Below are 21055 nucleotides of genomic sequence, written 5' to 3' on the forward strand. Positions count from 1 at the left end.
GTGTCTCACAAATCACAAGGTACTTGGCATACACCAAAGCTGTCAGACCAATTAAGAATAAGACTAATTGGGATGAAGAATGTAAGAAGTAAGGGAGAAATGGGCAGAATTTTCAGCTTTGTTTTATATATTTGTGGGTGTTTCCCTTGAATGAATGGAAGGGATAGATAGATAGATAGATAGATAGATAGATAGATAGATAGATAGATGATAGATAGATAGACAGATAGGTACACTGATCAAAGTAATTAAAATTGTCTTATTTTCATTGAGACAAAAATGGGTTACAGTGTTCTGGATGCTTCCTGAACATTAAAGTTCTTCAGTTTGGAATACAGAGTCATTTTGTTTTACTTTTACTTAAGGAGTTTAGGTCTGATTATTGGAATCTGGAAGTTGCAGAAGGAAAGATTCAGGTAAAATATATATTTTATAAAATAAGGAGTAAATAATTTTAAGGTGAAGAAGAGTTACTGATCTTGCCGTGGGAGGTCATTCACCATCCGAACAACCAGACTTGCCCGAGCCTGGGAAAGCCACAACTGCCCCTGTGTAACTCACTTGTGCTTTTCTGTAGGTGAAAGAAAATGTGGCACACAGTTGGTTAGATTAAATTGAGAAAATAAACCCTTATAAAGTTCAGTTTTTACAGTTTTATAAACTAAAATCCATTGCTGGTAAAATTTTCTTCCTCTTCCTTCTCTACTAGCTTGTTTCCCAAATCTTCCTCAAAAAGAAATTATGTGTTTTCCCTCTTCATCCATTCTTCTGTGCTCATAATCTGGAAAAAAATAGTGTCTAAAGAAATGTCAGCAACTTTTTTCTTCCCTTCCAGGGATGATTTTTTCTACCTTGGAAGCAGCCAAAGTTTGAGTCTGCATTGAGTCTGCTGTTAACTGTAATGTAACACCTCAGGTAAAAAAGAGGGGTGAAAATTCCCCCAGCTCTCCCTTCTCATGTAGCATTTTTTTCTTATATATACTAGTTTTAGTCAGGTGATGTTTAATATATAAAGAATCAATTTTACCCACTCAGCTACTATGTCCAATGTGAGGTACCACAGAAGTCAGAGCATGCCTTGATAGCTATGTATGGGAAGAAATTTGCTGATTGGATAGTTGATACAAACTTTACTTCCAGATTTTAGAAGTGTCATATAATACAGCAATTAATACAGTTTGAAATTAACAAATATATATTTCTCAGTATATATCCAATTATATTAATCAAGATCTTAAAGATATATATGTACCCTCACACTTATTATGGTATTTTTCTATCAGCTAAAATATGGAAACAGCACAAATATCTATTGACAGATAAATTTCAAAAGAAAATATGGCATATACACACAATGAAATATCATTCTTCAATAATAAGCAAGGAGATCTTCCCATTTGTGATACCATGGGTGAACTGAGAGGACCTCTTCCTGAGTGAAAAGGACAAGAGTTGCATGATTCTCCCTATATGAAGTAAGTAAACAAAATATTAAAATTTATAAAAGCAGAGAATTAAACAGTGTTTGCCAGGGTTGGACTGAGGGAAATAGTTTCTCAATAGGTATAGAGCTTCAGTTCTGTATGCTAAGTAAGTTCTAGAGATCTTCTGTACCTACAGGTAATGATAGGGTATTTATTGAGAATACACCTCATGTTTACCACATATTAAACAAACAAAACCTAAAGGAAGTGTTGGAGATAAGGAATATACTTAGTATCTTGACTATTGAATGTAATGATGGTTTCTTGGGTGTATGCATACGTCCATACACATAAATATAAATATTTGTATGCATATATATGCAACTTTTCATATATAAAATATAACTCAAAAGGGTAAACAATCATATTATAAATTATATGCCCAATTTCATTCAAAATATTAAATTGAAAATATTTCCTTGACAGGTACACTTAATGATAATATAGAAAGTGACAAATCCCACCATTCTGCTGAACTAAAATATTTGAATAAAATAAAATTGTATTTGCTGAATGAAATGTTTGAAATTAAATATTTGAAAATATAGAAATAAAATATTTCAATTACTCATTGACCTATTCAATGGCAATGAATCAACGACTTTAGAATTGTTCCCCTGTAGTCAGCTACATTTCATGTAATGACTGTAAGCATAATACAGTTTATTTTAAATTTATATAATTCCTATATTAATAGAGTACTTGTAAAATTCATTAAAACTTACCTGAAGTTCCAGGAAGTGTTAGATTAAAATATTAAATATAGCAATAAAATATATTACTTATAATATTTTATTAGTAAAACTTTATATATGTTATTAATGACATATTTTGTTTTAATGCCTTCTTATTCAAATGCTAATGATTAAAAAATTTTAGTATGAGTAAACAAAAATTATATACTTAATTAAATCACCATTATGACCATAATGTGGATAATGCCATGAAAATACACTATGCTTATCTTTTCCTGAATTAACAATAATAATTTAGTATGCATGAAATATACAATGATTATATTTATTATTGGCTGGTTTATATTATCATTGTATTTAAAAAAGATCCTGATAAAATAAACTTAATTTTAATTAAATCTTAACATATGTATTTTTGTTACAAAGGGACTGTTTTTCACACACATAATATGTTTCTGTATGCAGTTTGTGTCTCTATGAACAATTATATATATATTTATATATACGTAAATTATAATGTACTTTTAATGCTCTCATCTTTCCATGATTTAAAGACATCAAGAAAATGTAGCATGATGCCAAAAGTAATTTGTCCTCTTTGATTTTATTTTCAAATTGACTAATTTAAATTTTAAAGAAAACTAATAAAACAATTTTTCAAAATGTAGTAAATTTGGAGGTAAGTCCTAAAGATATTTCATTTCAGCTCATACCTTTTAATTGAGATAATTCTGCAATAAGGGGATGTAGTGTCATTGAATCCAAACAACTGTGAATACATATAATTGGCAAATGAACAACCAGCATTTCAGAACTGGTACTTGAAAGCTTTATAAAGCAGATAACTGATCACTGCATTGTTCAAGACTGGCAAGTGTTCTCACAAATTACCTGAAATAATTTGCAGTAAAGAACTGCCACAAAGCTTCACATTAAATATGGGTATGATGTATGTAGTTCCTTCTACAGAAGTAAATCAAAGGTAATTTCATCTTTTCTTTTCCAGTTATTTACTAATTACCATATAATTATTATCTTTGCCTACAAGAAAATATGTAAAATACATATTTTAAAAATGCAAGGTGACATTTCCAAGAGCTTAAGTTGCCTAAATGGTTTAAGATTTAAATTTTTATTTTTCATGAGAAAACTGACACCTATAAAAGAGATTTTTTTTGTGTGTGTGTTAGTGTAGTGGTTACTCGTGGTTATTCACAGATTTGTTTTATAAGTAGTTATTAGACAATTATGCATATTTAAACTTATACACTCATCTTTGGAGATGTCATAGAGGTAATTTCACCAGAGGGCATTTTTCCTTTAAGCATTTCTGAAGGCACTTAAACTTTTTTTTTTCCAGAAATCTTTTAGTTTATATATATATATAATTTTATGTGCTTAATTTTTGATAAACCATGTGGGAGTTATGACAATTTCTATGCTGTCAAAAGATCTTTGCAGCTGGCACAGCACATTTAGGTAGTAAAATCATTTTTTTTCTCTTTTCAACAATAAATTAAACTTAGCTAAAATAACCTATTTACTTTATATACCTCTTAGTTCTTTATCCCTCTTAGTTCTTTATCCTTTTGATTTTTTATAACTCTTAGCTTAAATATAACACATTTTGCACCTGTGAAAACTATTTTCCTTTATATTTTTTTTTTCTGTAGGATTCTTTCTAGGTTCATTTGTTTATTGTAGTATTAAACATTTTATTAGAAACAAAGAAAAAGAAACACATTATCCTTTGCCTCCTCGGGTTACAATCATCAAAATCACTCTTCTATTTCTGTGTTTTGTCCCACTAGAGGTCCTTAGGGACATTCCCTCTGATACCAGTGCTATATTCTGAAGTACTCTGAAGGACTTGCTGATACTGTTATATAGTAAACCTTCTTAATTCATAGTCAGACTATTCTCTAACAGCAAAATGTGTAGTATAATAAATACATAATGAAGTAGCATTCATTTATCATTATCAATATTATGCACTGAATAATGTATATTACATATTGTATAGTTTTATACAATGAGTGGTGCACTTGACTTGTTTACACCAGCATCACCATGAACACATAAGCAATGCACTGCATTGTAACATTTTAACAGCAGTAAGATCACTAAGCACCTGGAATTTTCAACGCCATTATAATTGGATGGGATCATTATCATACATGTGCATCACTGGGTAAGACATCCATTATGCATTGTCTCATAGCAAAATATTATTATCTCTTATTCAAGCTTCTTTGCTACAAATTTTTCTCTCTAATGCAGACACTTAAACTTTAATGTTTATAAATTAGAAAAATTTAAAGTTGCTGAATTGATAAACATGGGTGATTCACATAATTTGTGGCAACAATTAAGAACAATGTCTACAGGAGGAAAGTATAGATCATCGTATTTACTATTATTAGAATTTTATAATGTAATTAAAATGAACACTTATTCTTTACACATGGTCTGATATGTGTCTCATAATTTTGATAAAGTTTAAAGTTCACAAATAAAACTTGATCCTTATGCTATGAGCAAGAAACACCAATTGTAGAGACAATTATCACATTTTACTCTTTTTCTTCAAATCTAACCACATTTTTATTTTGGGAAGATTAAAACTTATCAAAAGAAATGCCTCTTTTTAAGACAATTAACTAATTTTGTGAGATTTTTATGTAAGATTAGAAAAATAATTCATACCAAAATGTTATAGTTCTCTATGAAGTATAATATATACATCTCTCATTGATGTATATTCTTACATTTCAGATTGAAAAAAAATAGAATTTCCACCAAATTTTAAGACTACTTTGGCAGGTGACATAAATATATGATTTAAGAAACACACAGGGCCTCATTTTTATTAACTTTATTTGTATGTATTTATTCAGTTATTTTTGTTTAGTTTTCAAAATTACCTGAAAACAATATGTAACACAAATTTGGAAGCTTTTGATTTTTGCATTTTCAAAAATGAAGAATTTTAATAAAACAGAAAAGAAAAGGAAGGAATAAAACAAGAAAACTCTGAAAGTCATTTTGGTATTCCAGAGCTTAATTGGTTACTATCTTCCATCTCAAAATGAACTGTATAAAAATAGTGAGAAGGATATAAACTAATATTTAAACAAATGAGTTGAAAACCTCAGGTAACTGAAGCATGTTTCTGAGTGTAGATAGTTTGCAGTAGCAGGACTTTGCCCTAGGTACAGTGGTCAGAGACAAACAAGGACCTATGACAGCTCTCCAGGGAGCCTTGTCCTCCCTTATGCTTCTCACTGGGAAACATGCACCATCCTCCTGCCCACCCCCATTAATCACAGAGCACCTTTCTTACAGGAAAAAAATCTAGACAACACCAAAATTCTCTAAATGCTTTTGGAACCTGAAGGACATGTATCCATATGGAGTTTACAGAGCTGTCTCTATCCAGGAATCCAAAAAAAAAAAAAAAAAAATTATACCCCACTGCAGTTCTTGACTTGGTTAAGCCCCTGATGGTGGCTTGATTCTCTCACACATACAGAAAACATTATAGATTGTGTTTATTGAATGTTTTACATTTAAATATAATCACAGTTGTATGTAGTACTATGTTATTAAATGATAGCATATTTGACAAGAAAATTTATCAGTTTTTTGTTTCAGAAGACTGAGACAGGAGGATCACAGGTTGCAAAGTCAGCCTCAGTACTTAGCAAGGCCCTAAGCAACTTATTGAGATCCTAAAAAACAACAACAAAAAATGGGGAGTCTGGAGATGTGACTCAGTGGAAAGTGGTCAAGCACCTCTGCGTTCTATCCCTGGTACAATAAATAAATAAGTAAATAATCATTTTTAAAACTTATAATGCCTACTTTGGGCTCATAATGACTTATGTAATGTTAAGAATTTATTTGTGAATGCATGTATTTAACATATTCGTTATATTTATAACAGCAAATCTTCATTTTATATCTTTGTAACTTCTAAATTATTTTTTCCACAAAAAGTTCTTTTTAAATGACACATTTTTTACTACACCTAATATGATGAATCCACTTATTACCTTCATTGACCCATAATTACAAGGTATGATTAAAATGTACTGATAATCTCTGCTACTTTAAATAATCCACATGCAGTTTCCATTCCTCCTGCCTCAAAATTCATCTTTATCTTTAGGAACACTAAAAATAATTCTTAATTTATGCATAATTAATTTAGTGTTTTATGACTCCTCAACTAGATCACATCAACATATGATTAACTCTCTAGGGTTTGCCTTTCAAATGATTGATTTTTAAAGAGTTATTTATGTATGTACAGTTTCTTCCAGGAAACAGAAAGGATTTCTCTTGAGGGTTTTTGAAACACAAAAGATAGCACTGTATAATTTTTGCAAATGAACTTTTTTTTTTATGTTGCTGGGAATTGAACCCAGGGTCTTGTGCTATTGAGGCAAGCACTCCACAGACTGAGCTATCTCCCCAGCCCTTAATGCAGTTTTTAAGGCACTGACTGGCATTGCTTCAGTCACCTCCATAAGTCCTGGGTGTTGATTTTTCAAAACATTATTGATTTGTTAAAGAAATGGTATCATGGGCCCATTATTCTCCTCATTATGAAACACTAAGTGGTTGGAGGTTTTAAAGTAGTTGCTTAGCTAGGAGAATCTATTTTTAAAGGATTCGCTTTAGACTTCTCGTCTAGAGCATCTGTTTATAATTTAGGACCATTTGGGAAATAATTGAAAATACACTTTTTTTCTTTTTTTTTTTGTGGTGCTGGGGATTGAACCCAGGGTCTTGTGCTTGTGAGGCAAGCACTCTACCAACTGAGCTATCTCCCCAAACAGAAAATACACTTTTTATTAGACCAGCCTTTGCTTAAGTTCTTATAACTTAATGATGATTGGCACAGGTATGTCACGTATGACACTAAAATTATGTTGACATGTCAATGCCACGTAAAATATATTTTGTATAACCTTAGGTAAAGCTAACTTAATAATCATGCTTGCCTGCTTATGCTGCATTGTCATCAAACTTGCATATGGTTGTCATTTGATTTCTTTCTCATTTATGATGATTATTACTTTCACTCTTTCCACTCTACCTTTACATCATCAATTTCTTGGGAGTATTATAAGCATTACAACTATCACAGAAGAAACATATAGAGTTTTAAGTAGCACTCCTAAATACAGGAGATCTGTGTCTACCCCTAAATTGTATATGGGGATAATGACATTCTGCCCTTCATATTTAGATTCTGCAGTGGCAGCATGTAACAGATTGGATTGTATTTTGTTCCATTTGTGATACCCTGTTTCCAGAGGTCTATCAGACTAATGAACAGCTATGGTTATAGTCTTGCAAATCTGACTTGTAAGAGAATTGAACATACTATAATTATTTTTAAATAAATTTACATACAAAAACTGTTTTTTCTGTTCAAACTTCTGGTGAACTTATCACTTGTTACAATAATGCTATTGTAATCTGGATTAACTCTTGCTGGCATAATTTATCTATTTTTATTCTATTGTGGACTATAGTAAATAGATGTCCACACATCATTGGGTTTGATTATACTTTGAAGTGTCTGAAGTTAAGCCAGCTGACCCTAGTCTAAGAGAAAATGGGTGTATGAGTCCAGGAAGCTCTCTCTATCATGTTCAGAAACACTATCTGCAGATGAGATGTAGGACTGTCAACTGCATGGATGATCTCAGAAAAGTTTTCCATTCCTTATGCCTTGGATGGACCCACAGCGTCTACGTGGATATTTATCTTCTTCATGTGACTGTCCAATGTAATTAAATTGATGTAATGACAGTTCCATTGTGTCAGAACACTACATCAGTGTTGCAGTGTTACTTCAGTTGATTCTCAAACTGTCTTAAAAAAAAGAAACACCAAAAAACCTCACTGTTATCAAACAAGTGTACTGTGGATTTTCTTCTACTCAAACTTGATAATGGAAACTTTTGCACCAACACTAAAATTTCCCATAATGGATGTACTAGCAAAAGATCTAAAAAATATGCAAGTGCCATATTTTGAGGCAAAATTGTAGACAATGACCTTACTATTAAAATTGAAAATTATAGTTCAAATTATGGGGTTTTATAATTCTATCAACAGAAGTTGTTTAACTTAAAATAGTTAACTTTACAAAATGTTAGACTTAACATTTTAACATTTAGAGCACTAAGTATAAATTATATATGTATTTGTTAATTTTTAATTTGAAATGAAAATTATTTTCAGCCTTCTGTTAATATTAATCCAGTCCCAACATTATAAAATAAGACCCTCAATTATTATGCCTTTCCTCTGTAATTTTCTTTTTTTTTATTATTGTAAACAAATGGGATACATGTTGTTTCTCTTTTTGTACATGGAGTCAAGGCATACCATTTGTGTAATCATAAATTTACATAGGGCAATGTCGTTTGATTCATTCTGTTATTTTTCACCTTCCCCTACCCTCCCACCCCTCTTTTCCCTCTATACAGTCCTTCCTTCCTTCATTCTTACCACCTTCCTTATTCCTAAACTAAAACTAACCCTAACCCTCCATCCCCCATTTATATGTCCTCATCCACTTATCAGCGAGATCATTTGTCCCTTTAGTTTTTTGAGATTGGCTTATGTCACTTAGCATGATATTCTCCATTTCATTCATTTGCCTGCAAATGTCATAATTTTATCATTCTTCATGGCGGAGTAATATTCCATTGTATATATATGCCACAGTTTCTTTATCCATTCATCAACTGAAGGGCATCAAGGTTGGTTCCACAATCTGGCTATGGTGAATTGAGCAGCAATGAACATTGATGTGGCTGTATCTCTGTAGTATGCTGATTTTAAGTCCTTTGGGTAAAGGCCAAGGAGTGGGATAGCTGGGGTCAAATGGTGGTTCCATTCCAAGCTTTCTGAGGAATCTCCATACTGTTTTCCAGAGTGGCTGCACTAATTTGCAACCCCACCAGCAATGTATGAGTGTACCTTTTTCCCAACGTGTTCGCCAACACTACTGGTGCATATGTTCTTGATTAATTGCCATTCTAATGGGGTTGAGATGAAATCGTAGGGCAGTTTAGATTTGCATTTCTCTTATTACTAGAGATGTTGAGCATTTTTTTATATACATGGTTGATTGCCTCTAATTCTTCTTCTGTGAAGTGTCTGTTCATTTCCTTAGCCCATTTGTTGATTGGATTATTTGTATTCTTGTTGTAGAGTTTTTTGAGTTCTTATAGATTCTGGAAATTAGCGCTCTATCTGAAGTATGAGTGGAAAGATATTTTACCACTCTGTAGGCTCTCTTTTCACATTACTGATAGTTTCCTTTCCTGAGAGAAAGCTTTTTAGTTTGAATCTATCCCAGTTGTTGAATCTTGCTTTTATTTCTTTTGCTATGGGAGTCCTCTTAAGGAAGTCTGATCCTAAGCCAACAAGTTGAAGGTTTGGACCTAATTTTCTTTATAAGATGCAGGGTCTCTGGTCTGATTCCAGGTCCTTGATCCATTTGAGTTGAGTTTTGTGTAGGGTGAGAGATAGGGGTTTATTTCATTCTGTTTCATATGGTTTTCCAGTTTCACAGCACCATTTGTTCAAGAGTCTCTTTTTTCTCCATTGCATATTTTGGCTCCTTTGTCTAGTATGAGAAAATTGTATTTATTTGGGTTTGTGTCCATGTCCTCTATTCTGTACCATTGATCTACCTGTCTATTTAGGTACCAATACCATGTCATTTTTCTTTACTATTTCTTTGTAATAGAGTTGAAGATCTGGTATTGTGATACCCCTGCTTCGCTCATTCTACTGAGGATTGCTTTAGCTATTCTGGGTTTTTTTATTCTTCCAGGTGAATTTCATAATTGCTTGCTCTATTTTGTAAGGTACATCATTGGGATTTTAATTGGAATTGCATTGAATCTGTATAGCACTTTAGGTAGTATGGCCATTTTGACAATATTAATTCTGCCTATCCAAGAACATGGGAGATCTTTCCATCTTCTAAAATTTTCTTTCATTTCTTTCTTTAGTGTTCTGTAGTTCTCATTATAGAGGTCTTTCACCTCTTTTGTGAGATTGATTCCCAAGGATTTTATTTTTTCTATGCCGTTGTGAATCAGGTACTTTTCCTAATTTCTCTTTTTGAAGATTCATCACTTATGTATAAAAAGGCATTGGATTTATGAGCATTGATCTTGTAACCTGCTACTTTACTGAATTCACTTATGAGTTCTACAAGTTTTCTGGTGGAATTTCCAGGTTTCTCTAAATATACAATCATGTCATCAGGAACAGGGCTAGTTTGAGTTCTTCTTTTCAATTAGTATCCCTTTAATTTCTTTGGTTTGTCTATTTGCTCTGGCTAGAGTCCAAGGATGATGTTGAATAGAAGTGGTGAAAGAGGGCATCCCTGCCTTTTCCAGTTTTTAGGGGGAATGCTTTCAGTTTTTCACCATTTAGAATGATATTGGCCATGGGCTTAGCGTAGATGGCCTTTACAATATTACAGAATATTCCCACTACCCCAATTTTTTCTAGTGTTTTGAGAATGAAGGGGTGCTGTGTTTTATCAAATGCTTTTTCTGCATCTATTGAAATAATCATGTGATTCTTGACTTTAAGTCTGTTCATATGGTGAATGACTTTTTGATGTCCTGATGTTGAACCAAACTTGCATCCCTGGGATAAAACCCACTTGATCATGGTGCACTATCTTTTTAATATATTTTTGTATGCAATTTGCTAAAATTCTGTTGAGAATTTTTGTGTCGATGGTCATTAAGGGTATTGGTCTGAAATTTTCTTTCCTCGTTGTGTCTCTGTCTGGTTTAAGTATCAGGGTGGTATTGGCTTCATAGAATGAGTTTGTGACGGTTCCCCTCCTCTTCTATTTCATAGAATACTTTGAGGAGTATTAGAGTGAACTTTTCCATAAAGTTTTTGTAGAACTCGGCTGAGAACCCATCTGGTCTCGGACTTTTCTTTGTTGGTAGGTTTTTGATGACCTTTTTTATTTCATTGCTTGAAATTGATTTATTTAAGTTGTGTATGTCTGCCACATTCAATTTAGGTAATTCATATGTCTCTAGAAATTTGTTGATGTCCTCGAGGTTTTCTGTTTTTTTGGAGTATAGATTTTCAAAATAGCTTCTAATTATATTTTGTACTTCACTTGTGTCTGTTGTGATATTTCCTTGTTCATTCCAAATTTTTCTAATTTGTGTTCCCCTCTTTCTCTTTGATAGTGTGGCTAAGGGTTTATCAATTTTGTTTATTTTTTCAAAGAACAAACTATTTATTTTGTTAATTTTTCTGATTGTTTCTTTTGTTTCAATTTGTTGAATTCAACTCTGATTTTAACTATTTCCTGTCTTCTATACTTTTGGTGTTGGTCTGCTCTTCTTTTTCTAGGACTTTGAGCTGTAGTGTTAAGTCATTTATTTGTTGATTTCTACTTCTTTTGTTGAATGTGCCCCATGAAATAAATCTTCCTCTAAGTACTGCTTTCATAGTGTCCCAGAGATTTTGATATGATGTGTCTTTGTCTCGTTTACTTCTATGATCTTTTTATATCCCTCCTGATGTCTTCTGTTATCCATTCATCATATAATATTTTACTATTTAATATCCAGGTATCAGAGAAGTTTCTGTTTTTTATTCTGTCATTTATTTCTATTTTCAATCCATTATGATCTGATAGAGTACAAGGTAGTATCTCTATCTTCCTGTATTTGCTAACAGTAGCTTTGTGGCTTAAAAAATGGTATATTGTAGAAAAGGATCCATGTGCTGCTGAGAAGAAAGTGTATTCTTTCTTTGTTGAATGGTTCTTTGTTTGTCAGTTAAGTCTAAATTTTGATTATGTTATTGAGATATATGGTTTCTTTATTCAATTTGTGTTTGGAAGATCTATCCAGTGGTGAGAGAGGTGTGTTAAAATCACCTAGAATTATTTTATTGTGGTCTATTTGATTTCTGGAATTGAGAAGGATTTGTTTGACGTACATGGATGAGTCAATGTTCAGGGCATAGATATTTATGATTGTTATGTCTTGATTTATGCTTCCCTTAAGCTGTATGTAATGTCCTTCTTTATCATTCTGACTAGTTTTGGCTTGAAGTCCACATTATCTGAAATGAGGATGGATCCTCCAGCTTTTTTTGCTGTTGCATGTGCATGGTATGTTTTTTCCCATCCTTTCAGCTTTAGTCTATGAGTATCTGTTGGGGGCTGTGCCAGCCAGAATGGCACCTGATCACATCGGCAGTGAGGAGGGTAATTAACATAAGCACACTCAGGTGATTTATCACTGGCCGTATTCAGTTAAGTCCACGTGCACAACACTGCACAAGTGTTTCCGAGTGCTGCCTGCTCGGGCCTGCTCATTTTAACCCTTGCTGTGATAGCGCAGCTGGCTCCTCACCTGATCACAACTCTCGTGGCCCTGCCCTCCACCTCCTGGAGGGAATATAAGTGGGCAGTGGGCAGGGCATGACAGTAAGAGTAGCAGCTAGCAGAAAGAAGTGGAGAAACCTTTAGCAGAAAGGAAGAAGAAGAAGCAGCAAGCAGATAGAAGCAGTGAGTAGGGGAAGCGGAGGAAGGCAGATCGCAGGGCAGAGAACTGGGAACACATCTTTAGGTTGCAGATCACAGATAGGCAGATCACAGTACATGGGATGCATCAGTAAGAAGCCTCAGATAGATGCACCCTTAGTTCACAGGATGCAGAATGCACCTTTAAGACGAAACAGCAGACCTAAGAAGAAATAGATCTCTGATAAGTGTAGAAACCTCTCTTTCTCTAAAACTTTCTCTCTAAGTAATTCTCTTCCTCTAAGCAAAGTTTCTCTTACTCTAAGTAAAGTCTCTCTTCCTGATGAGCAAAGTTTCTCTTCCTCTAAGCAAAGCCTATCTTTCTCTCAAAGTCTCTCTTCCTCTATAAATTAGTGAATATAGGAAAAATAGTTTATTTCCAGGCCCCTCTGATAAATACCTGTGCAATTGTTGCCGCAGGTAGTGACGGGTACTCTTTCTATGAGATGAGTCTTGCAGGCAGCATACTGTTGGATTTTTCTTTTAATCCAATCTGCCATAGTATGTCTTTTGATTGATGAGTTCAGGGCATTAACATTCAGGATTATTATTGTGATATGATTTGTGTCCCGTCATTTGACTCATTTTTGTTTTTGACTTGATTTGGTTTCTCCTTTATTTGGCTATTCCTTTAGGCAAGTTCTTCCCGTTGCTGATTTGCATTGTTGTTTCTCATCTCTTTCTCATGGAATATTTTGTTGAATGTTCTGTAATGCCAGATTTCTTTTTGTAAATTCCTTTAGCTTTTGTTTATCATGGAAGGATCTCATTTCATCATCAAATCTGAAAGTAAGTTTTGCTGCGTATAAGATTCTTGGTTGGCATCCATTTTCTTTCAGGGCTTGAAAAATGTTGTTCCAGGCCCTTCTAGCTTTTAGGGTCTGGATTGAAAAATCTGCTGATATTCTTATTGGTTTCCCCCTGAATGTAATTTGATTCTTTTCTTTCATGGCCTTTAAAATTCTGCTTTATTTTGTATGTTAGGTATTTTCATAATAATGTGCCTTGATGTGGGTCTGTTGTAATTTTGTATATTTGGAGTCCTATAGGCCTCTTGTACTTGGTTTTCCATTTCATTCTTCAGATTTGGGAGATTTTCTGTTATTATTTCATTGAATAGATTGTTCATTCCTTTGGTTTGTTTCTCTAAGCCTTCCTCAACCCAGTAATTCTTAAATTTGGCCTTTTCATGATATCACATAATTCTTGTAGATTGTGTTCATGATTTCTTACCATCTTCTCTGTTTGGTAAACTTTGTTTTCAAGTTTAAATATTTTTTCTTCAATGTCTGAGGTTCTGTCTTCCAGGTGTTCTATCCTATTGGTTATGCTTTCTATGGAGTTTTTAACTTGGTTTATTGTTTCCTTCATTTCAAGGATTTCTGTTTTTTTTTTTCAGTATCTCTAACTCTTTATTGCAATGATCTCATGCTTCCCATATTTGCTCTTTTAACTGTTGATTGGTGCAATCATTTAATGCCTGTATTTGCTCTTTCATCTCCTCCTTCAATGCCTGCATTTGCTCTTTCATCTCCTCATTTGCTTCCCTGATTGTTTTAATTTTGTACATTCTGAACTCCCTTTCGGACATTTCTTCTGCTGTGCTGTCATTGGGTTTTTTTGATATAGTATCTATGTTTGTTTGCGACATTTTCTTCCCTTGTTTTCTCATATTGGTCAGATGTCAGTGGGACTCTGAGATATTGCAGGTTTTCTCTATTGGTTTATAGTGTCCCTGTAGATTTCCAGTGTATCAGCTCCCAGCCTTCAGTAGCCTGAAGTCTTGGAATAACTGATAATGCAGTGCTTCTGAAGAAAGCTGTCCCTAGCCCGCTACTGGTTCCAGGTCTTGGAGCTAGCTCTGTGCGGAAAGGCTCTCACTTGTGGACCTGTTCTGAGCAGCTGGCCATGTGGAAGGAGCCCGCCACTGGAGTGTGCTGGGCTACCTGGGGAAGACTCTAGCTGCCCTGACCTGCTCTGATAAGCCTCCCCTATTCGTGCCTGCCACCCAGGCCAAGCTTCACCTGGTGGGGGAGACTCACCCATGGTTCTGTTTTAGTCCAATTCTCTCAATGCCTTCCCTCTTGAATCCTGGGTTCTGGAGCAAGTGGAGATGCAGTCACCCTCTTTTCCACCATCTTGGATCACCCAGTGGAAAGACCCTGTGGCCAGATGGGTAGGGCCGCCTGGAGAAGTCTCTGGCTGCCCTGCCCTTATCCCAGAGGCTGCTTGTGGGTTGGAGCTCTCCATTGGTTCAGGGACTTGTGACTGGCTCTGTGTAGAAAGGCTCTCACTTGGTGGTCTGCTCCAAGAAGTTAGCCTTGAAAGGTGCCTCCCACTGAAGGGGGCTGGGCTGCTTGGGGAAGTCCCTGGCTGTCCTGTCCTGGTCCCTGAAGCTGCTTCCAGGCCGGACCTCCCCACGTTGGCTCTGGGACCTGGAGCTGGTTCTGCTCAGAAAGGCTCTCACTGGGGGGCTGCTCTGATAAGCTGGAGAAGTTGACTGTGTGGGAGGAGCCCTCAACCAGAGTGCACAGGACTGCCTGGGGAAGACTCTAGCTGCCCTACCTACTCTGATAAGCCACCTCTATCCAGACCTGCTGCCCAGGCAGAGCTTCACCTGGTGGGGGAGACTCACCCATGGCTCTATTTAGTCCAAGTCTCTCAATGCCTCCCCTTCTTGAATCCTGTGTTCTGGAGTGACTGGAGATGCAGTCACCCTCTAGTCTGCCATCTTGGATTGCCCTGTGTAATTTTCTGTTAGAAGGCAGTTCCTGACAGTCTAAGGTTCAAGCATCAAAATTTCATCTCAGATCTCTTTTCCTCAGTACATGGAAATAATGGATATAAAAATTATCCTCTTTGTTTTCAGTTCAATGAATTACCACCTTTTCATTTTTATCTATAAGGAAAAGATAAAACAGATTTCTGTTCAAGTGCTATGCAATATCTCTTTTCATTAAAATCTAAAATCTTATTTTTCCATTCATTTTGCTTAACCATGGATTATTGAATTTCAACCCTCTTGTGCCTTGACCTTAGATATTTCTAGCAGATGAGTGGGAAAATTCAAGATGTGTTTATCAATATCATGTGCATCAATCAGAATGAATGGAAAAGAAAACAAAGAAAAATTAAGGAAACACACATAATAATGTAGGAAGCATCCGTACTTCAAGGACTGGGTCCAGGGTTCAGAAAGTTGGGGCCTGTGAATTAATTTCAATTGTTCACCTATTGTTAAGGCAAATACACAATGAATTTTATCTTTTTAAACTTTTATAAATTGTCTAAATATACTATATTTGATTTCTCCTCTGGATACCTAAAATACTTGCTATATGGACTTCTAATTAAAATTTTGTCAACCTCTGAAGTAAGAAAGAATGAAAAATGTTGGAGTTAAAGTAGCTAGAATCCTGGAGAACAGACTTTAAGGAGCTGAGTCTGTCACCCTCTATTAAACCTCCCGAGGGTCTTGTCTTCTGACAAGACAAAATAAGTTGATGACTAGAGTCAGCTGAGGCTGGCAGGCTGCAGGACATTGCTGGGGCAATGGAGAGGAGCAGTGTGCACAGAAGCACAAGTCTTCCTTGCCTTCCATGTTCAGGAACTTCTATTCTTCTGTACCTGTCTTTTTCAGAACTGAGGAGCTACCTTCATGATATTGGAGCTTTGAATATCTAGAGCTGAAAGACTTTTACTTATTAACTTACTTGATATTCTGGATAAGTCTGAATTATCTAACAAGTAGGAAGTATGCTTTGATTTAAGTGAGATAATTTTCAAGGTAGAAGTGGTAGTGAAGGCATTCTTTAGAAATACATTAAAACATACCTGAGGCTATTAAGTATGTTTTCTTGGCTTCTACTCTCATTCTAGGTTATATATTTACTGTTAATGTATGAATATTGATAACTTAAGAGTTGTTTGATTCTCTGTAGACAGTCCTTTTATTCAGAGTAAAGAATTTTGATTTTCACAAAGTCTGTTTGCATAAGTACACAATTAGGTTATAGCAAGCTTAATAAATACTAACTACATCTGTGTTAACAACATCCTTATTTTATTTCCCTCCAAACAATTCACATAGGTCAATCAATTAAGTATTTGTTATTATTATAACTCAGGATTTTACTTTTAGAAGAGTAATGCACAAATGAAAATTAATGGAACCAACCATCACTTCCTCTCTTCTACCCATTCCACTGAGTCATAAGTGAGCATTTATTTGTCACTGGATTTACTAAGCAGTATGCTCTCTGAAGTGAACTCATTAAATTTTGGAAAAAAATTGTACAATTTGAATCTTACATATTTGTCATAAAGCAATTTTCTTGGTAAAAGGGAGAAATAGGTATTATATTAATAAGAATAAAACTGTGGGGGTTAGGTTGACTGAAAAATATACCAGGGTTAAGAGGTATGTATTATTCTTCTAGGACTACAGTAGCAAAATGCCACACACCAATGCTTAGTCAGTAGCATCATATTTTCAATTCTTGAGAATGGAAATCCAAGATCAAGGTGAAAGTAGGGTTAGTGTCTGTTGAAGATGGGCAGCAATCCTCCTTCTATACTCACATGACTTCTTCTGTTTGTGTGGAGAGAAAATAAGTGACTCATTCTAATTGGAATGTTCATCTAATAGAATTAGTGCTCTGTTTGTAAGACATCATTTAAGCTCAGATTCATCCCCATAGTCCTCATCTTCAAATACAGTTATGCTGGAGGCTAAGGCTTTAATACATGCCTTTGGTGGGGACACAAACATTGAGTCTATGACAACAAAAGCACAACAAGAGATTACCTGTGCATGCCTTTTATCTTTATTAGCTCTCTAGAAAAACATTTGTTTGTTTCCTTTCAGTAATAGTAAAATGTTACATGATGAAGTCTGAAACAACATCTTAGTTTGAGATGTTATAACAAAGTTCCATAACCATGTGGCTTAAAATGATAGAAATTTATTTCTCACAGTTCTGGAGGTTGGAAGTCTCCTATCAAATTGCATGGCCAGGACAGTTCTAATGTGGGCCCTTTTCTGGATTGTATACTCTCTGCCCTTTCTTGCATCCTCACAAGGAAGAAAAGGCTGGAAAGATCTCTAAGATTTTCTTTATACAGGCACTAATTCCATTCCTCAGGACCCCCCCTCATGATTAATTACACCCCAATGCCACTCCTCTAATACCATTACATTGGGGTTTAGTATATCAGCATAAGAATTTGAGGGGGACACATTTTGTCCATAACAAAGAACATGAGCACACTAGATCAGAAAGGACTCACATTGTAATACAGACAAAACCCAACAGAAAGTGAGCATTTTACTTTGAGAAAAAATTGTCTTCTATATGTGCTTGCAACATTTGTCCTTGTACTGGACCAACAAAAGGGACATTTTCTTCATTTAAAGTATTTTCCTATGTTGCTTATAGAATATTTTGTGTAAGGTTAAGAGTGTGGGAGTTATGCTTCTAACACAAGAGGAGATCTGTTGTGAAATGCGACAATTAAAGAAAAGGTTCGTTTGCATATTAAGCTGTTGCTGAATTAAACAAGGTTATTTTGTTTAAAAAGTGACGAGAATACATTCACATATTTAAATTTCTTTCCTTTTCATATCAACCAAGTGTAACACACATACCAAGAAAAAAGATACAATTGAATTTTTAAAAGGTATCTTTAAAAAGGTATTTTAAAAGGTGATAGATTAAAAGATAGGTTACAAGGGGTCCTGGAGGTACTGTGACAGTGAACTTCCAGGAACAGCAGGCAGCTGGCACTCCACTGGTGGTCCGCAGTCAGTCTACTGGCTGCTGTGGGACAATTGGCAATAAGTGTAGCAGATATGCTGTTAACAACGCGGGTGACCATGCTGATGACCAGGATGGTGATTCCAGGTTTTCAGATATTATTTCGGCAACAATTTTGGCAACCAAGTGTGAAATGTGCGGCCAAAAGTTTGAACTGAAGGTAGATAATGTGTTGTTTGTTGGGCACCCGACACTGCTGCAGCATGCTCTGGGGCAGTTCTCCAAAACAGATCCGTCCTGAAGAGGGAAGCGCCTACCATGATTCTTTTTAATGTGGTGTTCGCCCTGAGGGCCAAGGACCCTTCGGTGATCAACTGTCTGCATACCCTGTCTCTGCGCATTGCCACGGTCCTGCAGCATGAGGAGCGCCGCTGCCATTACCTCACTCGGGATTCCAAGATGATCCTGGCGCTGCAGGATGAGGTGACCGACGTGGCTGACGCAATTGAGGGTCCGCAGTCCCCGTTCCATCACATCCTACCCAAGTGCAATCTGGCAAGTGACCTCAAGAAGGCATACGACAGCCTGTGCACGTCTGGTGTGGTGCGGTTCCACACCAACCGCTGGCTGGAAGTGAGCTTCTGCCTACCGCACAAGATCCACTATGCTGCTTTCAGTTTGATCCCCCTCTGAGGCCATTGAGCAGCCTGGAAGCCATCCGCCCCTACCATGCCTTGCTACTGCTCAGTGATGAGAAGTCCCTGCTGGGTGAGCTCCCCGTCGACTGTTCCCGACTCTGGTGCGGATGATCAAGATCACATCTGCTGTGAAGAACCTGCAGCTAGCCCAGGACGCTGACCTGGCTTTACTGCAGGTTCCAGCTTGCGGCTCACCTGGTGTACTCGGGCAAGGCTGTCATCATCTACCCTCTGTGTGAGAACAACGTCTGTGTGCTGTCTCCCAATGCCAGCGTGTGTCTGTACCCGCACTGGCTAGCAGTTCTCCTGCCGGTTCCCATCCTACGACCAGTCCTCCATCCTTGCCAAGTTGCCCTTGCTCGTTTCCTTTTTGGAACTCAGTAGCCCCCTGGCTCCCCCTGCAGGAGACCAGCTCATCCAGATGGTGGTGTGGATGCTGCAGCACTGGTCTCCTCATCCAGCTGCACACCTATGTCTGCCTGATGGCCTCCCCCAGTGAGGAGAGCCCCGCTGCGGGAGGAGGATGTCCCTTTCACTGCCCGGGTCGGTGGCCGCAGCCTCAGCACACCCAATTTCTTAAGCTTTGGCTCTCCAAGCAGTGATAACATGACCCACCAGCCCCAGCATGGACAACTCAGTGCAGAGCTGCTCCCCAGTGGGGATTCAACTGAATAAGCGGATGACAGAGAGCCTGTGGCCAGTCTGTCAGAGCACGAGCGGCAGCCATCCTCAGTGTACCTTCTGCCCAGAACCCTGAGGATCTGCGAATGTTTGCTAGGCTCCTTCACTACTTCCACAGCCACCACCACCTGGAGGAGATCATGTACAAGGAGAACACTGGGCGCTCCCAGCTGCTCCTGCTTTGGACAAGTTCCGCAGTGTGCTGGTGCTGACCGCCCACGAGGACCCTGTCATTGCTGTCTTCCAGGCACTGCTCACATGAGCCAGGAAAAGAATGGGGCGTGAGGGTAGTCACCGTGGGTGGCCAGCCCTGGTCTGACTGAAGACCTGCGGAGCCCTTGACCTTCTTGCCACAGGCACCTTGCTCCTGTTCAGCAGCCGCTGTGGGGTCATCACCCTCTGGCTCTTAACTCGCACTTGGTCCTTGCAACAGCCTTAGCATCACCAGGCTGAAGAAGACTGTCTAGACTTGTGTCTGGTGATGACCATGTCCTTACCTGTGCACAGAGGCTGTTCACATGTACATACTTGATGTGACCTTGCCCCACTCTCTGTGTGGCCCCCTCACCCATCCCCACTTCTGCTCACCATGCACTGTATCCCTACCAGACTTCTGTGATCCTCTCCTGGCCCAGCCTCATCACAGCACATAGGCCACCCTCATGGGTGGCAGCTGAGCTTCCAGCCAGGACCCTGTCCCAGAATGTGCATGTACTGTGTGGTTCTCCCTGTTGATTTGAAGTCTGGAGGAAAGACTGGCTTTAGACATATGCTGATTAGCCAGGGGCACTGCAAAGACAAACAGTGAAGTAAAAGCCTTTATTTGGTTTTTAAACAATTAAAATGCCTTTCTGAATGGGAAAAAAATAGTCACAGAAGCATCAGGGCTCTTACTCTAAAAATAATTTCAGTAAACCATATATAAATTAATAACCAGAATTATAGCAGTAAGATTACATGAAAGGGATGAATTTAGGATTATATAGAAGATAATACACATGTGTTTCAATGGTAACTTAATATAGAATACGATACGCTTCCATAGTATTACTAGGCAAGCAAGGTAAATGCTTTAATTCTTAGTTTTCTTTAAATACAGTTAATAAAAGTGCCCTCAGTTTTATAATGA

At 36.7% G+C, this 21055-nt stretch overlaps 1 pseudogene; it reads left to right on the forward strand.

Moving 5' to 3' along the window:
- Nucleotides 1-18644: 18644 nt before the first annotated feature.
- LOC124973124 (GATOR complex protein NPRL3-like) lies at nucleotides 18645-20188 on the forward strand (annotated as a pseudogene).
- Nucleotides 20189-21055: the final 867 nt, after the last annotated feature.

This window comes from Sciurus carolinensis (assembly GCF_902686445.1).
Source record: "Sciurus carolinensis chromosome 14 unlocalized genomic scaffold, mSciCar1.2 SUPER_6_x, whole genome shotgun sequence".
Taxonomy (NCBI): Eukaryota; Metazoa; Chordata; class Mammalia; order Rodentia; family Sciuridae; genus Sciurus; species Sciurus carolinensis.